General features: G+C 42.2%; 2 long non-coding RNA genes across 2 annotated transcripts; both read right to left on the reverse strand.

The window, feature by feature from the left end:
- Positions 1-2,367: 2,367 nt before the first annotated feature.
- LOC142658811 (uncharacterized) lies at positions 2,368-4,284 on the reverse strand. Its single transcript, XR_012850186.1, has 5 exons — positions 4,065-4,284; positions 3,036-3,717; positions 2,861-2,934; positions 2,644-2,770; positions 2,368-2,537 (listed from the first exon to the last, which is right to left on the reverse strand). It is a non-coding gene; the product is annotated as an uncharacterized LOC142658811 (long non-coding RNA).
- A 6,371-nt stretch (positions 4,285-10,655) lies between these two features.
- LOC142658812 (uncharacterized) lies at positions 10,656-12,539 on the reverse strand. Its single transcript, XR_012850187.1, has 5 exons — positions 12,304-12,539; positions 11,280-11,961; positions 11,118-11,191; positions 10,935-11,027; positions 10,656-10,829 (listed from the first exon to the last, which is right to left on the reverse strand). It is a non-coding gene; the product is annotated as an uncharacterized LOC142658812 (long non-coding RNA).
- Between the last annotated feature and the right edge of the window lie 11,943 nt (positions 12,540-24,482).

Consider the following 24,482-nt stretch of genomic DNA (forward strand, 5'->3'; position numbering starts at 1 on the left):
GCAATTTCTCGCATGGAATAGCCTTCATTTCTAAGAACAAGAATAGACTGTCGAGTTTCACATGAAAGCTCTCTTTTTCTAGCCATTTTGAGAGTTTAATTGAACCCACAAATGTAATGCTCCAGATTCTCAACTAGCTCAAAGGAAGGTCAGTTTTATAGCTCCTCTAAACAGCAAAACTGTTTACAGCGGTGCTAACATAATTGCACAAGGGTTTTCAAGTGTTTTCTAATCATTCTTTAGCCTTCTAACACAGTTAGCAAACACAATGTACCATTAGAACACTGGAGTGATGGTTGCTGGAAATGGGCCTCTATACACCTATGTAGATATTGCATTAAAAACCAGACGTATGCAGCTAGAATAGTCATTTAGCACATTAACAATGTATAGAGTGTATTTCTGATTAATTTAATGTTATCTTCATTGAAAAAAACTGTGCTTTTCTTGCAAAAATAAGGACATTTCTAAGTGACCCTAAACTTTTGAACGGTAGTGTACATGCTTATGTGTATGTGTTATATATATATATACATATATATATATGTGCCTGTATGTATATAGTGCTGTATATTTGTGCCTGTGTTTTATATGCACCTGCATGTGTGTGTGTGTGTGTGTGTGTGTGTGTGTATAGATATAGATATACCTGTGTGTAAGTGCCTGTGTTTTTTGTTATATGTGTGTGTGTGTGTGTGTGTGTGTGTGTGTGTGTGTGTGTGATTATGTATGTATATATACTGTGTATATATGTATATATATGCCTGTGTTGTATATATGTGACTTCTATATGTGTGTGTGTGTGTGTGTGTGTGTGTGTGTGTGTATACATGCTTATGTGTATGTTACATATATATATATATATATATATATATATATATATATATATATATGTGTGTGTGTGTGCCTGTATGTATATACGTGCCTGTGTTTTCAGACTTTTCTTGTGTGGTTTAGTCACAGTTTTTTTTATGAGTTTCACATATTTCAAACAACCGTGCGAAAATTGCATAGGAAAACACAACAAAACCACACTCTCACAGGGCGCCATCCAACCTAAGGCCGGCCCAGGTTGTTCATCATTATTCCACCATTAGGACCCATGCACACGACCGTAAAAATTGTCCGTAACAAAAATCTGCGGGGTGACCTGAAGAGGCTGTACACAGGAGATACCCTCGCAATCTGACAGAGCTTTTGCAAGGAGTAGTGGGCAAAAATTGCCAAGTCAAAATGTGCAATACTGATAGACTTCTACCCAAAAAGACTGAATGCTGTCATAAAGTCAAAGGGTAATTCAACAAAGTATTAGTTTAAGGGTGTACATATTTATGCAATCACATTATGTTAGTTTTTTGTTTTAATTTTTCCCCTATAAATGATTTCAGTTTTTATTTCAATGGAATTGTACAGATTATGGGTCACATTAAAAGGTGGAAAAAGTTCTGAAATGATTCATCTTGTACTGGTTTTGTAACATGACAAAAACTGGCACTTTAACAGGGGTGTGTAGACCTTTTATATCCACCGTATATATAAATGTCTATGAGTGTGATTGATGCAACTTTGTACTTACTTTTAATTAAAAAATATTTTAACTTTTTGAGATACAGCTGCCTTGTATCCTGTATAAAGAGAAGCTATATCGTGCACTAAGACCTGAATCCATCAAGGTCAGCGGTACTGACGGGTTCAGTGACAGCGGGTCCTGCGTGTCTGTCCACCTGTTAACGATCACATCAAAGTTATGAATTAGATGTCATCGATAACCGCACGATCCTTCGCGATTTGACAGATATACAGGTTTCAGCGCAAGATACAGCTGCTCTGTATACAGGATACAAAGCAGACGTATTTTTAACAAAAAGTCATTACAAAGTTGCACCAATCACTCTGATAGAAATTTTAATTTAAAAAAATATAGACCACAGACTTCCAGGGATATTAGATATCAGCACGGGCATTTTACTGGTAAAACCCCGGTATTACTAAGTGCATGCTGTGATTGGCTGTATAGTTGCGCCTCCCTACAGTTCAGTGTGGTACTACATGTCCTGTACTGCTCTAATGACATGTATATATTGTGGTGATATTTGTGCAGTGTATGACATATATACCGTGTGACACGTGACCAATTGTGTGCCATTTTTATCCTGTTCTAATGTGTTTTATATCTGTACAATGTGTATTTATTTGTTTGCATGGAGGCGGATTCATACACAATTCTTGGACCAGGGCTTTTGCTCTCAGTGTCCACCCCTGAGCTAAGGTGTGTGTTGTAAGGTTCTGCAGCAGCTGTGGTGTGTAGTATGATATATATATAGTAAACAATAACTCCACAGACCAGATATAAAGACGGTAAATAGTTTTATATTTAGGAATAATTTGTCATTGAATAGAATATATGACAACATCCAGGACTGGAGATGTCGCTGTTCTCAGGATCACCGCACATGGTGGGATCAGTGTTCCTATGCAGCAGGTGAGGAATCCTCCGATCATGATGGACGTGACCTGGAAGTGACTTTTATAGATTTCTGAAAAGAGAAAGAGAACATGTTATTATATCACATCCATGGATTCATGATCAAAAGTAAATACAAACTGGAAACTAAAAGAAAGCAAATTCTAATATCTACTTACTTGTAGTTCAGGTCGTCCTGATCCAATTGCTAAATGTTTTCCAGACTTAATGATTCCTTCCTCCTTAATTATTTTCAGACTTGGTGATTCTTTTCTCCTCAATTATTTTTAGACTTAGATATTCTTTCTAGAAAAAGGAGAAAATATAAATTATTTCTATGTCACATACAATGTACATCTCATAGGACGCAGATAGAAGAGAGAATAGGTGACTTACCGTCTGGTGTTTTTGGGATCTCCCTGTTCATAGCCCTTCATGCTTGATGAGATGAGACCAAATCTGATGGTAAACTAAAGAGGGACCAAATTGTCAGGAAAATAATGATGATTATTTTTAAATTTTTTTCCAGCTTTAAAAATAATACAATATTAATGTATCTGCGGTCTCTTACCTGGGCTGGAATATAAGCCGGTCTCTTCCCCTGTCAGCGCCATATTTTTCACTTCCTTCTTGAAGCTGTTAGTTATTTTTAGTGCTTCATTGGAAGCAGCGGGCACGACACAGGGGGCACCGAGGGTTGGAGCGGAGCCAGGTAGAAATGCAGCCCTGATGGAAGTTATGGGAGCACGGCAGCACTGTGATCTGCTCCCCGATCTCATATTCAGTCATACAGATGATACATGACTGCGCCTCCTCTTCAGATGTTACATTTCTTGTTGGGAGGTTCTGGATTTGCAGCGTTCTCCTGCCGGGCCGTGGCGTTGCCTGCGGCGGTGTTGGCAATAAATTCACCCCCCGCCGTGTAATCAGCGTGTAATATAAATAATTTGGATTTTGAGGGTGTTCTGGAGAGCTGATTGGAATCTCCCTGGGGCTGCGGTTTGGTGGAATATGTCTTGGTCCTGGAACATCATATTCAGGTCTGGCTGCAGATCCTCCTGCTGGACGGCTGCTCTCTCCTGTTCTCCTGGAGGGCTCCGCAGGGACGGGTCTTTGTGGAGAGCGGCTTCGCTCCCTGGTCTCTACTTGTCCCCTGTGCCGCGGAGGATCTCTGGTCTGTCCCCCTGTCCTCGAAGTGACAGCATTTGTGGCTCTTTGGGTAGACCTCAGTCTTTCAATGAATATGGCCTGACCTATAAAGAAATTAAAAATTTCTAAAATGTAATAAATGATATCACTGTTTGGCCATAGGGACGGACCCTGCTGCTGCTGTGGGGTTTAGGGAGAGGGGAACCTCAGCATAGATTAGTGTTACTTTGGGATGAGTAAATCTGCGCTGTACATCTCTTCTCTGTAGACATCACAAGGCAGGGGGAGAACTGGGCTGAAGGTAAAACTGCCCCCACAGAATAGGAATTGGAGGTGGAGAATGCGCTGTCTGTCCTAAAACATTGCCCAACAGACCCCAGGAATAACCCCTCCCAGGAAAGCTCCTCTATGGGAGGAATATTGTCTATCTCTATCTAAACATTTCACTTACCTTGATTTTCCGGTCGGCTCAGCCATGCGTCATTGTCAGCGATCAGCTGACGCAGCTCTCGGGCACTCATGGCTTAGTAACCCCCAAGGTTGGGTTTTTGGAGAACTAAGTTCTCAGGTGGCCCCGGTGTTATTGGGGCTTGATCAAAGATCAATAAGAAGCTCGGGAAGTAAACACTAGATATGTAATACAAACTAGTTCACTCTTCCACAAACCAAAATGAAGTATCAGCAAAAGCATCAACTCAGGAAATGGCGCTGATGTCACAGTGCTCAGGCCTTATATAACTTCAAGACATTATGACATCATATGTGTGACATCACAATCCACGCCTGAACATATCTCTGTGACATCACAGCACTCAGGCGGCCATCTTGCTTGCTGAATTGTTCCTGACTTCACCATAATGTAGCATGGAAATATATCACCTGTTATAATAAATTATAAATATATAATCAAGCAGATAATTCACCTGCTGGTATATATTATTTGGAATAATCTATTATCTGCTGTAAACCTTAAAGTGTAGCTAAACGTTTTACAATCTTCTGACATGTCATAGTGACATGTCAGAAGTTTGTATTTGTGGGGGTCCGAGCACGGAGACCCCAACCAATCGCTAGAACAAAGCAGCTGAAGCGCTGGTATGAGCGCTCAGCTGCTTTGTCTCTGTTCGGCTTTTTCCGGAAATAAATGTATCAGTGTACGGACTCAATAGAAAGTCTATGAGCCCGTACTCTGATACATCGGCTCTCCGGAAAAAGCCGAACAGAATCGAAGCAGCTGAGCGCTCACACGATTGGTGGGGTCTCAGTACTCGGACCCCCACCAATCCAAACTTCTGACAGAAGTATGTCGAACGTTTAGCTACACTTTAAGGGCGGATTTACACGAGCGTGTACGTTTTGCGCACGCGAAAAACGCGGCATTTGCGTGCGCAAAAGGCACTTGGCTCCGTGTGTAATCAGTGTATGATGCGCGGCTGCGTGATTTTCGCGCAGCCGCCATCATTATGACACTCTGTATGTTTGTAAACAGAAAAGCACGTGGTGCTTTTCTGTTTTCAATCATACTTTTTACTTCTCTTGCGCGAATCACGCGCGTCCCACGGAGTTGCCTCCGTGTGGCATGCGTGATTTTCACGCACCCATTGAATTCAATGGGTGCGTGATGCGCGAAAAACGCAGAAATATAGGACCCGTTGTGAGTTATACGCAGCGGACTCACGCTGCGCAAAAATCACTGACAGTCTGCACTGCCCCATAGACTAACATAGGTCCGTGCGAGGCGCGTGAAAAGCACGCGCGTTGCACGGACGTATTACACGTTCGTGTAAATCGGCCCTAAAGAAGGCTTGTCGCCTCTGCAGATTGAACCTATCTTTCCAAACGGAGGGAGTGTCCCCTTGTTTTTTGAGGGGGTTTTACATGGAACAGGATTTCACCATATTTTCTGTATGTGCCATTAATATATTTATAGATTGTTACGTAACAAAAACGATATATATATATATATATATTTATATATTTATTTGTTACATTCTTTTAAAATAACAAGGTTTATGTTATGAAAGCACTCAGCTCGTTTTGGTCATTGAGACCGAGAGGTCCTAGTGCCCCTGTCTGTAAGATGATCTCAGCCTCTTAGGGTATGTTCACACGAGGGCGTCCGTAACGGCTGAAATTACGGGGATGTTTCAGCCTGAAAACATCCCCGTAAGATCAGCCGTACCGGCATGTGCAGGCGCTTGAACGCCGCGTCAATTACGGGCGTAATTGGCGCTGCTATTCATTGGAGTCAATGAATAACGGCTCCAATTACGGCCAAAGAAGTGACAGGTCACTTCTTTGACGCGGGCGTCTATTTACGCGCCGTCTTTTGACAGCGGCGCGTAAATTACGCCTCGTGTGAACAGACAAACGTCTGCCCATTGCTTTCAATGGGCAGATGTTTGTCAGCGCTATTGAGGCGCTATTTTCGGACGTAATTCGGGGCAAAAACGCCCGAATTACGTCCGTAAATAGGCCGTGTGAACATACCCTTATTGTAAAAGAGTTCTATGTCTATCTCCTCCAGACAATAGCGGCTTAATGTGAACTATGCCCACAAACCGCATACATTGTGCGTTACTTGCATGTTTTTCCTGCATATGTTGTATCAACCTAGGACATCCCTCACCTGTGATTAATGATCTTATATATTAACGGAATCCTTCCCATACGCTCAATTTTTGCGTTTAAGAAGAATTAATAGCAGTGATACAACAGGCAGATGAGATGAGAAAAAGGTTGGAATTAAGGGGATACCCGTCAGAATTGGTAGGGGAAGCATTAAATAAGGCAAGTAATAATAAACAGATATCCTTATTACAGCATAATAAAAAGAGGAAAAAATGTAATGCAAAAGAGAATAAACGGTTTATATTATCCTTTGGTCATAGTCCTATGAGTGATGCGATCCGCACTAGCTTTAGAAAAAATTGTCATTTAGTTGAAAATGACCCATTATTAATGGAGGTCGCAGTTAGACAACCAATAATATATTTTCGTAGATGTAGAAATTTAAAAGACATACTGGTCAAGGGCCGTTTTTCCCAAAGAGAAAAGGGAAATGAGAACTGGTTATCAGCTATAGGACCGAAAGGGAATCATAAGTGTGATCAATGCAATTTTTGCAATTCCATTATACGCACTAGGAACCTTAAATTAGGGGGCTGTGCGTTTGAAATAAATGAGCTGATAACTTGTAAAACTCAGTATGTGGTATATGCAGTAATTTGTAATTGTGGTAGAATTTATATAGGAAAAACGATACGATCGATGTATATAAGATTCCGTGAACATATAAGATCATTAATCACAGATGAGGGATGTCCTAGGTTGATACAACATATGCAGGAAAAACATGCAAGTAACGCACGATGTATGCGGTTTGTGGGCATAGTTCACATTAAGCCGCTATTGTCTGGAGGAGATAGACATAGAACTCTTTTACAATAAGAGGCTGAGATCATCTTACAGACAGGGGCACTAGGACCTCTCGGTCTCAATGACCGAAACGACCTGAGTGCTTTCATAACATAAACCTTGTTATTTTAAAAGAATGTAACAAATAAATAAATATATCGTTATTTTATCTTGATATAATTATGGTGTATCACCCAATATTATATATTGTGTATTTTCCTGTTTTTTGTTACGTAACAATCTATACTGATTTTCGAATAAAAAGGGCAGGAAAAGGAAGTGACGCCAGGGCCTTGAAAAAGCGTGTACGCACGCGAAACGGCCGTAGGTTAATTACACATCCTGACCAAGATCCAGAATAAAGAAATTTGTTGCAAAGTCGGTGAGTGCCTCGATACTTTCTATCCGTTGATATCAAATTGTTTGTGCTATACTTGTCGATGAGCACCTCCGGGGCAATTTGATTGCTGAGATCCATTAGTAAAGGCCATTGAAATACTCCAATCAAAATATTTACTGGTTCAACAGTGCCAGTCCCTTCCTTCTTCCTTCTAATTAATATATTTATATGTTAATCATGTCCCCCCTTAGTCGTCTCTTTTCAAGGCTAAATAGGTTTAATTCTTTCAATCTTTCCTCATAACTTAGATTCTCCATGTCCCTTATTAGCTTCGTTGCTCTTCTTTGTATTTTTTCTAACTCCAGGGCATCCTTTCTATGAACTGGAGCCCAGAACTGAACTGCATATTCTAGATGAGGCCTCACTAATGCTTTGTAAAGTGGTAATATTACATCCCTGTCCCGCGAGTCCATGCCTCTTTTAATAGACGACAATATCTTGCTGGCCTTTGAAGCAGCTGATTGACATTGCATTGACTTGGGAAGGCTTTTGTCAAGTTTCACATTATAGTTGTCTTAAACCTAACCTGTGCTATTAATCGCCATCTTTTTGAATAAGAAAGACTAACCCTGAAGATGAATATGTCAAAATATGCATCAATGTGCATTTCTTTAGACGTTCCCCACAGCTTCACAGATATACTGCTTGCCCTGACTGCAAAGAATCATGGGATGTGTCAGCACAGGTTGTAGCATAGAAAGTGTATTGCATGTGCCACTTCTACTATCTATGCTACAACCTCTCAGCTGGCAGTCATTTCTTCCATCCTCCCAGCTGGCAGTCATAACTTTATTTGGTATTGCAGTTCAGTCTCGTTCATTTGATTAGGGCTGAGCTGCAATACCAGACACAGACAACAGAGAAGGGTGGTGCAGTTTCTGCAAAAAAAGCACATTGTGTTTTTTCTAACCCCATTAAATTCAATCCACGATCAGACATATGACCTAGTTGCTTAAAGGGGTTTTCCATCAATTAAAATGTATCACTTATCCACAGAATGGGGGTCCCGTTCCTGCTATGTCTCAAGCATATACCCTGCCGCTCCATTCAATGTCTATGGGGCGGACAGAAACAGCTGAGCTGTGTCCTCGGCTGTCTCCATCAGTCTTGTAGAATTTAAATGGAGCGATCCTGCGCATGCTCCATTCAAGGAGGAATGTGGGGCTCAGGACCCCCGTTCTAGTGGTCTGTGGGGCCCCCAGCAAACAGACATTTATCACCTACCATGAGAATAGGTGATAAATGTCAATTGTGGAAAAAGCCCTTTAACTGTGTAACTGCCATATGTATATTCACAATGCACTGCTCTCTGGTCATTCTGGATTTCACTTAGATATGAATGGAGAAAAAACTTTATGTAAGGCCCCATGCACACAAACGTAAAAACGGGCGTAATTACGCCACGTTTTTACAGGCCCATGGACTTCTATTGGCCACGGGTACCTTCCCGTATGCTTACGGGAAGGTGCCCGTGCCGTTGAAAAATATAGAACATGTCCTATTTCAGGCCGTAATTACAGCACGGTCAGGCCCATAGAAGTCTATGGGGCTCCCGTAATTACGGATGACTACGTGTGTGCACCCGTAATTACGGGAGCGTTGCTAGGCGACGTCAGGGGATAGTCGCCGTCCAGGGTGCTGAAAGAGTTAAACGATCGGCAGTAACTGTTTCAGCACCCTGGACAGTGACTTCCGATCACAATATAGATCAACCTGTAAAAAAAAAAAGACGTTCATACTTACCCAGAACTCCCTGCTTCTTCCTCCAGTCCGGCCTCCTGGGATGACGTTTCAGCCCATGTGACCGCTACAGCCAATCACAGGCCAATCACTGGCTGCAGCGGTCACATGGACTGCCGCGTCATCCAGGGAGGTCGGACTGGATGTACAGAGAGGGACGCGTCACCAAGACAACAGCCGGGTAAGTATGAATTTCTTTTACTTTTTCTGCGGAAAGGCCTGCCCCTTCTCTCTATCCTGCAGTGATAGAGAGAAGGGCAGCCGATTACTGCAGTGTAATTTTGCAGCGAAAACGTGCCCGTAAATACAGGTGGAATACGGGTGACACTGGACCCGTAAATACTGGTGCAATACGGGTCGAATACGTGTGACCAAGGACCCGTATATACGCCAGTATTTACGGGAGGACAAAAATACGTTAGTGTGCATGAGGCCTAACTCAAATTTAGCTCAAGAGAAGTAAAGCAAGGAATTTACAAAGTTGTTACAATGTTAAATTGTTGTTCAAAAGTCTTAGGCTGGGTTCACACTGAGTATTTTGACGAGTTTTTTGACGCGGAAACCGCGTCGCAAAACTTGCCAAAAACCGGCCGAAAATGCCTCCCATTGATTTCAATGGGAAGCAGAGGCGGTTTTCTCCCGTGAGCGGTAAAACCGGCTCGCGGTAGAAAGAAGCGACATGCCCTATCTTCGCGCGGTTAAGCCTCTGACCTCCCATTGACATCAATGGGAGGCAGAGAAAGCGTATTCCGTGGCGTTTCATGCCCACGGCGCTCAATGGCCGCAGGCAGAGGATAATCTGCCTCAAACTTCCAAACGGAATTTTGAGGCAGATTTTCCGCCTGCAAAAAAACTCTGTGTGAACCCTTATTTTCCTTCAAGACGTCATTGACTGGCATAGTGAATGTGATTCATAAAATCCTGTTATTTTTTTAATATGGGAAACAACAAGTTCATCAACCGGACCTGAGATTTTTCTATCATCATAGCCACTCCATATTGTACAGTTTCCGTAACTTCCTATCTACCGTCCAGGCTCTCCGGCCTCATCTGCATTCTTGTAGGACAGTAGATGCATGTATTTTACTCCGCTATAGTTGACGCCATTCTTGGACCAAGGCTTTTGCTCTCAGTGTCCACCCCTGAGCTAAGGTGTGTGTCATGAAGTTCTGCAGCAGCCGTGATGTGTATTATGAGGTTCTGCAGCAACTGTGGTGTGTAGTATGATGTTCTGCAGCAGCTGTGGTGTGTAGTATGATGTTCTGCAGCAGCTGTGGTGTGTAGTATGATGTTCTGCAGCAGCTGTGGGGTGTATTATGAGGTTCTGCAGCAGCTGAGGTGTGTATTATGATATACTGCAGCTGAGTTGTGTATTATGATGTTCTGCAGCAGCTGTGGTGTGTATTATAAGGTTCTGCAGCAGCTGCAGTGTGTAGTATATATAGTAAACAATAACTCTACAGACCAGATATAAAGATGGTAAATAGTTTTTATATTTAGGAATAATTTGCCATTGAATAGAATATGTGACAACATCCAGGACTGGAGATGTCGCTGTTCTCAGGATCACCGCACATGGTGGGATCAGTGTTCCTATGCAGCAGATGAGGAATCCTCCGATCATGATGGACGTGACCTGGAAGTGACTTTTATAGATTTCTGAAAAGAGAAAGAGAACATGTTATTATATCACATCCATGGATTCATGATCAAACGTAAATACAAACTGGAAACTAAAAGGAAGATATTCTAATATTTACTTACTTGTAGTTCAGGTCGTCCTGATCCAATTGCAAATTTTTTTCCAGACTTGGTGATTCCTTCCTCTTTAATTATTTTTAGATTTGGAGATTCTTTCTGGAAAAAGGAGAAAATATAAATTATTTCTATGTCACATACAATGTACATCTCATAGGACGCAGATAGAAGAGGGAATAGGTGACTTACCGTCTGGTGTTTTTGGGATCTCCCTGTTCATAGCCCTTCATGCTTGATGAGATGAGACCAAATCTGATGGTAAACTAAAGAGAGACCAAATTGTCAGGAAATAAAAATATTTTTTTTCAGCCTTGAAAATAATACAATATTAATGTATCTGCGGTCTCTTACCTGGGCTGGAATATAAGCCGGTCTCTTCCCCTGTCAGCGCCATATTCTTCACTTCCTTCTTGAAGCTGTTAGTTATTTTTAGTGCTTCATTGGAAGCAGCGGGCACGACACAGGGGGCACTGAGGGTTGGAGCGGAGCCAGGTAGAAATGCAGCCCTGATGGAAGTTATGGGAGCACGGTAGCACTGTGATCTGCTCCCCGATCTCATATTCAGTCATACAGATGATACATGACTGCGCCTCCTCTTCAGATGTTACATTTCTTGTTGGGAGGTTCTGGATTTGCAGCGTTCTCCTGCCGGGCCGTGGCGTTGCCTGTGGCGGTGTTGGCAATAAATTCACCCCCCGCCGTGTAATCAGCGTGTGATATAAATAATTAGGATTTTGGGGGTGTTCTGGAGAGCTGATTGGAATCTCCCTGGGGCTGCGGTTTGGTGGAATATGACTTGGTCCTGGAACGTCATATTCAGGTCTGGCTGCAGATCCACCTGCTGGACGGCTGCTCTCTCCTGTTCTCCTGGAGGGCTCCGCAGGGACGGGTCTTTGTGGAGAGCGGCTTCGCTCCCTGGTCTCTACTTGTCCCCTGCGCCGCGGAGGATCTCTGGTCCGTCCCCCTGTCCTCGCAGGGACAGCATTTGTGGCTCTTTGGGTAGACCTCAGTCTTTCAATTAATATGGCCTGACCTATAAAGAAATGACACATTTTTAAAATGTAATAAATTATATCACTGTTTGGCCATAGGGACGGACCTGCTGCTGCTGTGGGGTTTAGGGAGAGGGGAACCTTAGCATAGATTAGTGTTACTTTGGGATGAGTAAATCTGCGCTGTACATCTCTTCTCTGTAGACATCACAAGGCCGGGGTAGAACTGGGCTGAAGGTAAAACTGCCACCAAGGAGTAGGAATGGGAGGTGGCGAATGCGCTGTCCTAAAACATTGCCCAACAGACCCCAGGGATAACCCCTCCCAGGAAAGCTCCTCTATGGGGGGAATATTGTCTATCTCTATCTAAACATTTCACTTACCTTGATTTTCCGGTCGGCTCAGCCATGCGTCATTGTCAGCGATCAGCTGACGCAGCTCTCGGGCGCTCATGGCTTAGTAACCCCCGAGGTTGGGTTGTTGGAAAATTGGAGAACTTTGTTCTCAGGTGGCCCCGGTGTTATTGGGCCTTGATCAAAGATCAATAAGAATCTCGGGAAGTAAACACTAGATATGTAATACAAACTAGTTCGCTCTTCCACAAACCAAAATGAAGTATCAGCAAAAGCATCAACTCAGGAAATGGCGGTGATGTCACAGTGCTCAGGCCTTATATAACTTCAAGACATTATGACATCATATGTGTGACCTCACAATCCACGCCTGAACATATCTTTGTGACATCACAGCACTCAGGCGGCCATCTTGCCCGCTGAATTGTTCCTGACTTCACCATATTGTAGAATTACAATACAAAATTGTATATATATGTGTATATATATATATATATATATATATATATATATATATATACATACACATATATATATTATTAAGCAGATAATTCACCTGCTGGTATATATTATATGGGATAATGTATTATCTGCTGTAAACCTTAAGAATTTTTGGAAGTCACACAAAGTTCGGTAAAAATGTAAAAGCACAAGGCCACAGGTGACGCCTAATATTCTTTATAATTTATAGTAGGGGGTAAATTATTTCTTACATACCCCAGCTACTGCAGAACCTCTTTCTGAAGAGTAAGGGGCAAATTCCTGTACACAATTGAGTGATATGCAGCACCTTCATGCTTTTCATAAAGGTCTGCAGCAGCTGAGGTGTGTATTATGATGTTCTGCAGCAGCTGAGGTGTGTATTATGATGTTCTGCAGCAGCTGAGGTGTGTATTCAGATGTTCTACACCAGCTGTCCAGTCAGTCTGAGTATCTGGTAACTGGTAACACCTAGCTGTACATTTTTTTCACAAATTTGTAGGGGGAATAACAACATAGAGATCTAAGAAAATATTCTCCAGACTTGTTATTACAAGTATTTACTAAAACAGACATGTCCGGAGAGGTGACTGGTTGTCTTTAAGGACCAAGCCAATTTTGGGCTTAAAGGAGTATTCCCAGAATCTACAATAATCACCTATGCACAAGATAAATGATAAATTATTGTACAATCGCTGGGACTGCCACTGATTGCGATAATGGGGTTCATAATCCCCGGTTCCTTCTCGCTGCTTGATCGCTGTTAGGAGGACATTGAATGGAGCGGTTATTGAGCATTTGCACTGCCGCTGCATTCAATGTCTATGGGAATGAAGGAAACAGCCGATTACAGCGCTCGGTTGTTTCCGTCAGTCCCATAATATAGAAATAAGCACGTAAGAATCATAGTTTATTTTTTTGCAAAATATATTTTCTTTTGTCAAAGATTCAAATGTCGCATCAGGCGTAGTAAGACGCCAACCAATCCACCACGTGGAGTCTCTGCAAACGAACTAAAGCACCAAGAAGAATCCATCTGGACATACTATGATGGACTTTAAACACACTGGGTCATACTTATATTTTTGCTTGTAAGTGACCATTTTTATGACTGATTTTTTTGACAAAAGGAAATATAAAAAGCAAAAAAAGAAAAAACTAACAATTGTTACGAGCTTATTTCTAAATAATGTTGCATTGTTTTGAGACATAGGAAGCGTCTCATCTAGCACGCGTAGCATCCTTGCGTCGTTATAATTGGTATTGAAACTTATATTACTGCCGTACGTCCCATAGACATTGAATGGAGCGGAGGATCCGGTGGTTCGGGAGGTACTAAGGCCTCATGCACACGACCGTAGCCATGTGCACGGCCATGATTTTCGGGTCTGCCGGCCGTGGAGTGTCACCCGCGAGCTGCTTGCAAATCGCGGCCCTTGCACATGGCCGCGTCTATTATTTCCTATGATCCTGGGCCATGCACGGACCGTGAAAACCAGAAAACCACGTTCGTGTGCATGGGCCCATAGGAATGAATGGGGCCGCAATTCTCCTGGGGATTTTCAGGGGAATTGCGGCCGCAAAAGCACGTTCGTGTGCATGGAGCCTAAGGGTTCGGCACAACCATTATCACGATCGGTAGTTACAGGTAATAATTGTCGATTCTGGGAATACTCTTTAAGGACCACATAAATGTTTTCATTTTTACCTCCCTACATTCCTTCAGCTATAACTTTTATGTTTATTTTGCTATTTGTGGTTGAGGACTTGGAGATTCTTTTGAATATCATTTTGAAGTGCATATAAATTAGAATTCAATATTTATAAAGTGTTTTATGGCAAAACGCATAAGAATGCATTTCCGCCATTGTTTTTTAATTTTATTTTTTACCTTGTTTACCATTCACCGCAATTGACATGATACATTATTGAAGGAATTGTTCGTAATATGAGGATATCAAATAGGTTTATGTTAATTTTACTGTTCATTAACTTTTATTCAATAAAAATTATTCCTAAAAAATCATGTTTATTCAATTATTCTTCTCTTGCGTCGTTATTTTTTTTATTTATGTAAACTCTACTCAATTATTTTAAAAACTTTTAATGCTATTAGGAGACCTTTACGTTTTAAATACCTTTTTCACATCTATAATGCAATGTCATAATTCTATATGGCATTATATTACTACCTGTGCGTATAAAATGCACATACATCTGTTTGGTCACATCTAAGGTATACCCCAACATATTATTTCTGGAATGCCCTACAGGACTTTGTTAGGCCCATCGCTGTCCATATAAAACCATCAGACCTGGCAACCCCAATGCTGGGAGAAGGGGGATCACAGGAAATCTGTGAGAGGAGAAACCGGAAGACGGTTATTCAAGTCCTTGCTAAAGTGGCCCATCTATTAGCCTATGTGCAGACAGCGAATTTGCCAGAGAATCTGCATCAGATGAAACTGCAAATCCTTGGATTTCTGCAGTGGACTGACAAATCCGCCGTCTGCATTCAATGGGGCTAATCCACTCGTTAAACCGTGGCAAGAAATACCATGTCACTTTTTTTCTGCAACAAGGATTTCCACGCCAAAATCCACGAGAAGATCAGTTGTGTAAACATGGCCTTACAGCCAGTGCCGTGATGGGAAGCAGCTAAAATGTCCCCAAAAGGTCTCATGACTTCATAAAGAGCACAATGTGAAAAAAAGTTAACGTAAAAAAATATATATACATCCTTTAAAGGCTTTGTATTCCTTTGAAATCGTTTTTTTTGGGGGGGGGGGCGGTTTACAAAAATGTTTATCAGTGTGTTTGGTGCAACTTTCAAAATACTTTTTATTAAAAATTATTTTTACTTTTTGAGATACAGTACATGTAAGTGGTGTACTTACCTGTAGTGCCGGGGCATCGCAGGGACACAGGCCGGTCTGTAGTTCGGGAGGTCAGCTCCCGAGCGGAGGAGCGTCACGGTCGTCATGGCAAGGGCTAATACGCCGGATGCCATAAAATGCACGTACCTGTGGAAGAGGAGGAGATGCCGACACGTGGAGAGAAGCGGAGGAGGACCGGAAGTGCGGGGAGCGGAGAGAACAGGCGGTGGCCAAAGCAGGGCGCGAAGAGTGGCGGAAGTGAGAAAAAGAGAAAGAGCGGTGTGAGTGCGTGTGGGAGGAAGAAGGGAGAAATAGGCAGCATCGGAAAGGGGAAGAAAGAGGAGAGACACAGCGGAAGACAAGAACCGTGCAGGACGAGTTTGTCCAGGGAAGAGGCCGCAGTGAGTACTCAGCCCCCAACCCAGCAGCCACCACCACTAGACGCCCAGCAGCCACCAGCCGTGCAGTGTCCAGCAGTCCAGCCGCGCAGAGGTCCAGCCGCGCAGAGGTCCATCTGTGCAGAGGTCCAGCCGTGCAGTGGTGCAGCAGCCAGAATTTGGACGCGGCCCCAAAGACGAGGGAGACGACGCTGAGGAGCACAGGTACTGGACTTGTTTTTCCCCTGATCGAGGATAAGGAAGCCTAAATCCCGTAGTCGTGACACTGCACCAGAGACTTTTCCACACGGGGAAAACGGAACAGACATTGAGCCGCGCACTTCAACGTTCCAACCTCCCTCCCGTGGCTACCTCATGCCCGTGTTCCGGCACCCATTTATGAAGACATTTGTTATCTGAAGTTCAATGTTTTATCACAAGGAAGAGATCCGATTCTGATTGTCTACAGTAAAAAGTTAACCCAACATCGGTGTCGTATCTATTGCCCACTACAACAGCACCTACCTACATACATCTGCTTTGTATCTAGGGATGTCACGATACCAGAATTTGGACTTCAATACCGATACTTCGTGTAGTATTGCGATTTTGATACCAAAACGATACTTTGACAACAGTAATAAAAAATATAAAATAAAAAGTTCTTCCATTTTGTGACGTGAGGCGCGATGTGTGATGAAGTAAGAATGTGCCTCACATTAATAGTAATTAACCCCATCATGTTTCTCAGTCATAATGGGTTAATGTGTAAGGAACATGATGGGGTTAATTTCTATTAATGTGAGGCACAAGGAGGTTAAATTCATCACACCTCGTGCCTACAATAAGGGAAAGAAAGCAGTTTGTATTTAATTTTTTTACAGCGTACACATCATAAATGATGCAAAAAAATAGTTGTGAAGGGTTATTACAGCCACGCCAATACCGAATGTGTGTATATCTTATGTAGTGAGACTTATTTTAATGTTTATTGTAAAAAAAAGGTGTATGAGTATTTTTTTTAATTTAATATTACTTTGTTTTTACTTTATTTTTAAACTTTAATGTACTGGCATATATCTATATACGGATAGTACACAGGCAGTTGTTAGGACATACCTAGGTATGCCCTAACAGGAAATACGGTAAGTCAACCCTGGTGTCCTTCAATGGACCCTTAGCTGTCTGCCAATATATGGTATGTCCCTCAATCGTGTCACAGGGATTCCTGTGACGCATCCAAGAGGCATCCCCCTTCTCACTTTCCTCTTGAATGCTGCAGTCAGCTTTGATCGCAGCATTCAGGAGAATAACGGTGGCGATCAGAGGTTTCTCTGATCGCCGCCGTTATAGAGCGGGGCTGCGGTTGTGTAATACAGCCATTGCCCCGCTCCTGACATTAAGTGCGTGCGGAGTCAGCATGAGGTGATGCGGCCAGCGCTGCACTAATGAGCGGCGGCGCAGGTACTGAAGACAGGACATGGGGGTGTTTTGCAGCGCGGCCGCCATGTTCTCTGTCTTCAGTGCCGCCGCTCATTAGTGCAGCGCTGGCCGCATCGCATCATCCTGACCACGCGCACTTGTCAGGACTCCGGAGCGGGGCAATGTCTGTATTACACAGCCGCAGCCCCACTCTCATACATTCATGTGTTACTATACTGAGCTCTGTGGTCGCACAGCTTAGTATCACAATACATGAAATAACGGTATCGAACCGTTTGAGGGTGCACGGTATTGAAAGAGTATCGAAGTTTCGATGCATCGTGCATCCCTATTTGTATCCCGTATACAGAGCAGCTGTATCCTGCGCTGAACCTGAATCCATCAGGGTTCAGTGTCAGCGGGTCCTGCTTGTATTTGACACGCAGGATCGAGCTGTTACCAATCACATCTAACTTCATAACTTAGACGTGATCGATAACAGGTCAAATTAATGTTTTATCTGATTTTAAACAACTTTTGTTTTACGTTTTAAGATACAGCTTCTATGTATCCTGTATACATAGAAGCTGTATCGTTCTGTCAAAACCGATTCCGTCAAGCCAGCTGTACTGACGGCTCGGTTGAAAGCTGGTCTTGCGTGTCTCAACTTAGGAGGAATAGCAGAATAATGACACAACACAGAGTTCTATGGAGAGATGCTTCAGAATATTTTTTTTAAGGGAGAATACAAGTATTTAGTAAAACAGACGTGCCAGGAGATCCGATAAGTATATGGTTTCCTCCCATGAAGAAAAGGGATATAACTGCATCTTTATAACTGTGCCTTTTTGTGTGATGTTCTCTGCTGGTTAGATCTTGGAGGGAGACAGATGTTGTGACTATTCTCTGAAAGAACTGCTGATAGTCCAAATCTACAAACTGTGGGCACCCATTAATTCTCGTCACTAGACCAACATTCTCAGCAGGATGCTCCCATATCATCCCAAGAACTGAACACGTTTAGTTCTTTTTTTGGCAAGCGTCGAGACTACATGCATGGATGACTACTGAAACCAGGCAGACCGGCTTCAAGGATACAAAAAGAAAAAATTATTAATGTAAAAAATTTGCCTTTTTTTTATTATAGGTGTTGTATTTGTTGAGAAAAAAGGGGGGAGACGAAACCTCCAGCTCACCTTGTAAACGTAGATCCTCGCGTCGGCACACGATATATAGGCAATAGAGAACCAAGAAGGGTGGATCCCGCGTTGCTGTGAATAAAAAGGAACTTGTTCCAAGTTTAATGATATTGTTTTAAAATAGGATCAATCGAGATGATGTCCTGAAGTGCGAGGAGAGGTATGAGAAAGTAGGGGAAGCCTACGCGTTTCAGACGCTTCCTGCGTCCTTAATATCCTAGCCATGATTAAACTTGGAACAAGTTCCTTTTTATTCACAGCAACGCTGGATCCACCCTTCTTGGTTCTCTGTTGTATTTGTTGTCGTATCCCCTTATCTATAACCTCCTAGTGAACTTACGGAGCATAAAAATCTGTCTGTATGTTTCTCTCAAATGCAAACCTGGCATTTAACGTAACATTTACCCACATTTCAGATTTTCCTTCCGCAGTCACTATATTTTCTTACACACTTGTGACAATCCTGTAACTTAAAGGTCACAGCTGCTGAATTTCCTTTAGAAATTCTCCTGGATGTCTAGTAGGAGCATGAAATACTGGAGCCTGCCAGAGTATATCAGCCTCGTGAATACCATCACGTACCCATATTCCACCGCAGAGTCTGGCTAGTCAGTTTTAGTATTTGGTGGGTGATGGGGGGGGGCAGATTTATGTTCCTCAGGGGGTTTCATTACTGCCAAATCAGAATTTTTGTCTTTCAGTTTAGCAAATAAAAATACCTGAAGAAGAATATGTTCATTATTCATCTCCAATTTTAGGTAAATAATGCTTATTTGTTGCATAGGAGTCATCCACCGGTCCTCCTTCCATTACACATGACCCAAACTAACAGCAACATAGGGGTGTATGATGCTGTTAGTTCAGGTCATAAGACCCTCGTTCAGGACGGGATTTGCCACGGGAATACAGGATGAAAAATGCCTCTGTAACACACTTATGTGAAACCAGCCGAACGAAAGTGACTGTCCAAAGTGGACAACCCACTAGGAACAGGCGTTGGTCCCTGTTTCTTATGGCTGCTCATCCATGGTCTTTTATTATAATGAACACTTTTCTTTATTAATTAAATGCCATTCCAGAGGAAGATCTCTGATTCGTAAAACAATTCTATTGACTTCTATGTAGGGAATATAGATCTGCAATATTGTTACAATTTCTCCCTGTAGGGAACCCATAGAAATCAATGTAGTCTAAAAACATAGATCCATATTTTAGACTTTACTGATATCAATTTATATTCAGTAGTGTCTAATATATGGATCTGTACCATTGTATACTCTATTGACCTTTATGAGGAGAACAAGAGTCCATACTTTGGGTCTATATTTCTAGACTCCACTGACATCTATGAGGAGTATACGGATCCATTAATTCTCTAATGGTTGACAGTAGATCTGAATTTATTAGGAGTTTGATACGTACCATAAAGGTAGCCCATAAAGATGTTATGGGGCCCATGAGGAGAGGAGACCCAGCTCAGGCTGACCAGTGAGGAGGAAACAACCAGAGGGTAATGCTGCCCTCTTTTACAAGTGATAGGAAGGGTGAAAGGGTAACAAACTCTGAGCCCCCCCCCCCCTGTATCTAGAGGCTGTGGTGGGATAACATAAAGCAGCACCAGCAGAGGGCCGCCTTATGGGTTTTGCTATGGGGCCCTCCCTGCTTTATATATGCCACTGCTCATAGGCATAACTTGAAGCTCCTTGGCTGCAATGCAAAATCTATCACAAGGCCCCTCCACCTGCCATGTGCTAATTATAATACTTGTGTCTTCTTATGTGGCAGAGCGACCTTTGGGCCCCCTCAGCACCAGGGCTGGGTGTGACTTCTTACTCTGCACCCCCTATAGCTACCCCCCTACCACCACTGGAACGCAATTATAGTTTTGACCACAGGCTCATAACACCTAGAATTCCCTATACTTATGCCAGCCTACTCTTGCTGGTACATGACTGTAGGAGTCTATAAAATGGGTTGAAGAGAGACAAGAAACAACCATTCACCTCCAGCAACCAGTGTGACATATGAAAGGAGCTCCAATTTAGTGGTTAAAGGGGTAATCCGATCTTATAAAGTGATGGTGTTTCGCTAGGGGAATGAAGGGGCCAGCAGTGCTGATTTAGCGCTGAGTCCCCTTCACTGTTTTTCCCCACACAGCGATTGAAGCAAATGGAGCTGGCTGCAGCCCCTTCATTCACGGGATCAGTGGAAGTCCCAGAGGCCGGATCCCCACGATCATTTTCTAGGGATATGCCATCACTTTATAAGATGGAAATAACCCTACGAAGGACGTAGTGGATAAGACTGGCATTAACATATCTGTCCCCTCGGGTTTACTGTGAAATTTATAGCTCCTCGTGTTTAGTCCTCTTCTCTAATATTATATCATTTGTCTTTGAGAGAAGCAGATAATGTTTTATGTATATTTAATGCAGTAACAGAGTATGAGTAAGCCAAGTCTACCCATTCGCATCTTTATTTTCAGATCTCTCTTTTTTTTTCCATGTACTAAGGGTCACCATCAAAGGGTCCTTCCTGATCAAAAAAAGTTGAAGCTTTTTTACACAAAGAAACATGAGTTAAAAAAATCTATGAGGTTTGGGGAAACTTTATTGCAGTCCATCCAACATGCATAAGATACAAGTCCAGACCATTTTTAAAGCAACTAGAAGAAGAAGTGTTGGACTAAGGTATATTAGGACCACCAGAAAAAATTATTCTGAGGACCCTGCCTCCATATTTGTGCATGTCCCCTTTTAAATGCATCGTAATATTGCTGTTTTTATCTAACACAAAGGTCAAACCATCAAAAAGGATGAACTAGTTAATTGTAAAATAACCCAAACATGTCATAAACCCGAGTAGCAAGGAACATTCACAACTGTGAGCTTCATTTGTGGCTGTGTCCCTTTATCATGTCAGAGCCTGGGTGAACAGAATCAATTTTCTAATATATCTTTATTATAAATGTTGCATCGTTTTTAATATGCTGCTTCTGTGCATCCACTTTGCATAGAAACTGCATGTCAGCTCTTTAGACCAAATCCGTCAGTCTACATGGCTGACGGCTGGGCTCAGAGCGGATCATGTGTGCATCTGACACACAGGATTACCCTACTAATAATCTAAGATTTAATCATTAGTAGGGAGATCGTGTGTGTCAGATGCACACATGATCCACTCTGAGCCTAGTCGTCAGTAAGCTGGACTGACGGATTCAGGTTAAAAGGTTGAGATGCAGCTTCTATGCATAGTGGATGGACAGAAGCTGCATCTAAAAAACTATGCAACATTTTTAATAAGGCTATATAAGGAAAATTATTCTTAGACAAAATACATATATTTGAAAAAAAAAAAAATATATATATATATATGACTGTAAAAGTTTCCATAGCCTTTAAGTCTCCAACTCTTTACTAACCCGCATCAATGTATATCTATACTGTATAGTAAACTAAACTTGTGTGCCATACTGATCTATACAGTACCTCCTCTTTGTGAAACATCATATACTGAATATTGTCAGGGGGGCATAACAATAAAGGGTGCAGAGATAGCAGTTGCAACCAACCTGAGGGGGGTACATGTTACAGATTTCGGTATTGGGGTTCAAGAAATTCCAGATACACCTCTTTGCCTTAAAATAATTCATTTTGTACAAGTCATGTCAGAACAAAAGCATGAAAAAAAATGGATTGAGAAGACGGGTAAATCTGCCTGTAGATGTGATTACTAATGACTGTCGGGTCTGTAATGAGTCCCTTAATGCAACATTATGCATTGGCTAGAGTTCTTCTTTAACGCTCGATTGAGTCCATTGCCATTAAGTATAATATCATTGGTGACCTATGGTGTATGTTAACGCACCCCTCCACAATCTTGAATATATATTAAAAATGTCATATTAAAAAGGGGCCATGTTCTTGAGATCTGATTCCTCCCCTCTCTCCATATATATACATATATACACTTACACAAATGAGACATATCTGTTCTTTAGACTACTTTATCCATTTACCTCTACTGATCATGTTGATCACTGTCACAGTGGCGCAGCATTTACTGCCACCGAGTACAGTGTGACCTTCGCGGCAGGGAATGAATGTGTTTGTGCCGGGTGATGATTGGGAACAATATTCTGATCTCGGGTGTATCCATATGCAACATGTCCAGCCAGTGACAGCGAGCTCTCTAGGATGAAAAATGAGCTGCGCCGGCTAAAACTAGTGAGGCTGACAGGCTAAATTAATGGTTGGCTCTTAAAATTCACACGGCAAGCTGAAGGTCACACCTTAGAAAGTAGAATGGAGACAAGAGGTTCGGAATATACCAGAGATAATAATGCATGAATTAGCAATGGAGAGGTGGCTGCCATCAGGACTTAATCCTTACAATAGCGAAATAATTATTAAAAAGAAATGCAGAGATCTCATGACAGGGACCTGTAGAATGGCTTAAAGGGTCAACTCTCTCAGGAAAAAAAAGGATCTAATCTAGGTGGCATGTTAAATGGGATACCCTCTGATTATGGGTTGCAAATCTTTTACCCAGTATAGGTCTCTGCTAAATACAATATTGTAAAAATGATAGGAAAAGGGGAGAGAAGAAAAGGGAGCGTGGGGGGTTAAAAGTCGCCTTCAATTGATTTATATTGATACCGACTAGAACAAGAGCGGAAAGATTCAGCAATGTCCCCTATTTAATATTGCCACATTGTAATATATTGTTTATTACAATGTATAATAACGACTTTTATCTAATTCAACAAGGTAGAAAATTGTATGCTTCTACTACCTTGGTGAAAAATAGAAGAGGTAGTGCTGCAGGGATAATTGATAGTTGTAAAATTCCTTGCATACGCACTCCGCAATAGATTTTATTCGGTTTTTATACGCAACTAGGTATTACCTGGTTGCATTATACAGACTGCAGATTATGCCTGTGAGTGGTTAATTGGTTCGTGCGTTTTATATTCAACGTTTGGCAATGTGAACACTAACGCAATGAACTGCCAGTTCTTAAATTCTAAAGTATTTCATTCATGCAGCAGTACACACAAGTGGACAGGCTCTGTTAAATTTATAAGCAATTACTAGGTAGATTCAAATGTCGGATTCGCTGGTTGTGTATCGCCAGCAAATCCTCAAGATGTAGGTAGTTTGAGCCTTGGTAGCTCACGCAGCTCAACACCCCGTAATGCTATAAGGTGCAAGCTGTCAGAGCCACGGCAGCTCAGTACCTTTATTCCAATTGGGTAGTTGGTGTATTATACGGACTGCAAATTATGCCTGTGAGTAGTTGATTTGTTAGTGCGTTTTATATACAACGCTTTAGCAATGTGAACACTAACATAATGAGCTGCCAGTTCTTAAACTCTAATGTATTTCATTCAGGCAGCAGTGCATACAAGTGGACAGGCTCTGTTAAATTTGTAAGCACTACTAAATAAATTCAAATGTGAGGTTCGCTGGTTGTTTTGCGCCAGCAAATAATCAAGATATGGATTGTTAGAGCCTCGGTAGCTCACGCAGCTCAGCACCCCACAGTGCCGTAAGGTGCAAGCTGTCAGTGCCACGGCAGCTCAGTAGCCTGTGATGGTATTGCCACCACGTTCATTCGTTCCCCTTTTGTGCAGAGCGAACTGACAGCTGTGGTGCTATTGCCACTACCTTCGTTCGTTCCGATTGCAGTGGACGAGCTGATTGCGGTAAGGTTAGATTTTAAAATTTTTCAATTTACTAATCTTGCCCTCTAAAGTCGAAAATCTTTCCCTATTGTCAGGGTCGGTATGGTCCCGACGCGCGTTTCACTGATCAAAGTCAGCTTCTTCCGGGGGCGGGAGCGTTTTGTTTCTG

Source organism: Rhinoderma darwinii, chromosome 8, assembly GCF_050947455.1.
Source record: "Rhinoderma darwinii isolate aRhiDar2 chromosome 8, aRhiDar2.hap1, whole genome shotgun sequence".
NCBI classification, from domain to species: domain Eukaryota; kingdom Metazoa; phylum Chordata; class Amphibia; order Anura; family Rhinodermatidae; genus Rhinoderma; species Rhinoderma darwinii.